Source organism: Rhagoletis zephyria, unplaced genomic scaffold (genome assembly GCF_001687245.7).
Source record: "Rhagoletis zephyria isolate East Lansing unplaced genomic scaffold, Rhagoletis_zephyria_1.1 Rzeph_scaffold_00472, whole genome shotgun sequence".
NCBI classification, from domain to species: domain Eukaryota; kingdom Metazoa; phylum Arthropoda; class Insecta; order Diptera; family Tephritidae; genus Rhagoletis; species Rhagoletis zephyria.
The window spans coordinates 5,235-7,632 of NW_016157556.1; positions in this window are offsets into that span (position 1 = coordinate 5,235).

Sequence of the window (2,398 nt, forward strand, 5' to 3'; positions counted from 1 at the left end):
TTATAGTTTGAATAACTCCTTTCACTAAATGGCTTTTAGTAACTTTAACGAGATCTTAACTTATTTAATTTTATTCATTTTAGTGTAGTTTTGACAAAATTTTCTTGCGAAAAAATCTTTTGTTACACTACTTTATTTTATTCCTTTGATTGTACATGTTAAATAAAAGCTTGTTTTTAAAAAATATTTTTTTTTACATTATTTTATTTACGTTCTAGTCTGTATAAGACTTTTAAGAATAACCCGAGCTACATACCGAGTAAATTTTTGGTGAGAATATGAATCTTCAATGTGTTGCCAAATATGAATCAAGTCGATGCAGCCGTTTAGTAGTTTAGTGAAATGCATTGCAAAGAGAACTGTATGAAATTGTAAAACGTGACGTCTCAGATTTCTTAGTTTTTTGGCAGCCACAACGAAAAGTTTAAATTTTTTTTGTGAAAAACCTTCCACACAGAAAAAAAAAAAAAATTAAGTTTGTGGTTATATCAAGGCGAAATTTTGAGAACGGTCCGTTGCTAACTCTAAATATAAACATCNCATTAAAGAAATATTAATGTGGGGGGTCCTTATTAGCCAAATCAACCATTTTTAGAATTTTTGTCTGTCTGTCTGTATGTTTGCACGCGCATCACTCGAAAACGAATACAAGGATTTGAATGCGGTTTTCACCGATGTATTTCTAGAGGTCTAACTTAAAATATAGAGAGGAAAAAATTAGATAGTTGCCACCTGTTTGAAAATTGCAGTTTAAGTAAATTGATAAGAAAAAGTGAATATTGCAATATGGGCGTCAAAAGAAAGAGGCTTAAAAAGGCTTACAGCCAAAAATATTTTTTTTGGATTTGCCACCTGTTTCAAAATTTTAATTTAATTTAATTTCTAAGATAAATTGAATATTGCAATATGGGTATCAAACTGAAGAGGTTTAGGAAATTTTACTGCCGAAAATATTTTTAGGGAGGGCTGCCACCTGTTTGAAAAATTTTATTGTATTAAATTGATAAAATAAATGAAATCTCTTTCTATACTTATAATAAAATTGTAACAGGCCGTGTCTGTACCTTATAAATATTAAAGAAAATTTAATATGGTGGGTTTTTATTAGAGCTACAGATGCCAAATAACAATTTTTTAGAATTTTTGACTCTCTGTATGTCTGTATATTTGTACGCGCATCACTCCAAAATATGGAATTGAATTTAGTTTTCACCGATGTATCGCTAGAGATCTAGCTTACAATATAGAAGAAAAAGAAGAGAGTTTCCACCTGTTTAAAATTTCAGATTAGGTTAATTGATACGGTAAAGTAAATACTGCAATATGGCTGTCAAAAGAAAGAGGTTTACAAAGGCTTGCAGCTGAAAATATTTTTGTGGAAGGTTGTCACTTATTTGAAAACTTTAATTAAATTTAATTGATAGCATGAATTAAATATTGCAGTATTGGCATCAAACTAAAGAGGCTAGGAAATTTTAATGCCGAAAATATTTTTAGGGGATTTGCCAACTGCTTGAAAAATTGTATTCAATTAAATTTATAAAATAAATGAAATATTACAATACGGACATTAAACTAAAGAGGATTAGGAAACTTACTTTTGAAAATATTTTTGAAGCGGGTTGCCACTTATTTGAAAAGTTTAATTCACTTAAATTTATAAGATAACCTATACGTTGCCATATGGGTATCAAACGAAAGTATTTGAGAATAATAAAAATGCAAAAGGCCGATATCTGTACATGTTGATGTTAAAGAAAAACAGAAGCCAAATCTGAAATTTTTATAATTTTGGTGTGTCTGTATGTCGCAATAATCAATGCGGATCTTTTGCGAATGCGAATATTAAAGGAACCGAAAATAGCAGTTTTTTTCCAGTTAAACTTGGCCAAATATTTTTTATTCCCAATTAAAAGTTTTTTCCGGAAAATAAACAAACCGCTTATCGAAATTAAACAACTTTGGTACCAAATGAAGGAAATGCCTTAAACGAGCAAAGCAACCCATTGAAAAATATTGCATTAAAAATTGTTAATTAATTACCATAGAACAAACCTTGGGTCTGGTATATGAATTTCTTTAGGGCGATTCCACCGTCACGGGTTGGACATTTGTACAGAAAAAATTTTCGTTCTTGTTTAAATTTAAGTATAAAGTACTCAACAATTCTACATTTTGATAAAGCTATAACTAATTGACTATTATATGAGTTATTACAAAATACGAAAAAAATTCCAACATACTTTTATATGGAAAAAATCTGATTTACTTCTTCTGTCATGGATGGGACAAAAAAAAGAACCTGCTTTTTGGAGCAGATATATTTTACGGAAACTCTGCGAATTTATTTTTTCCTTTTCTGTGTGAACTTGATGTCTTATAATAAAACAAAGAACCA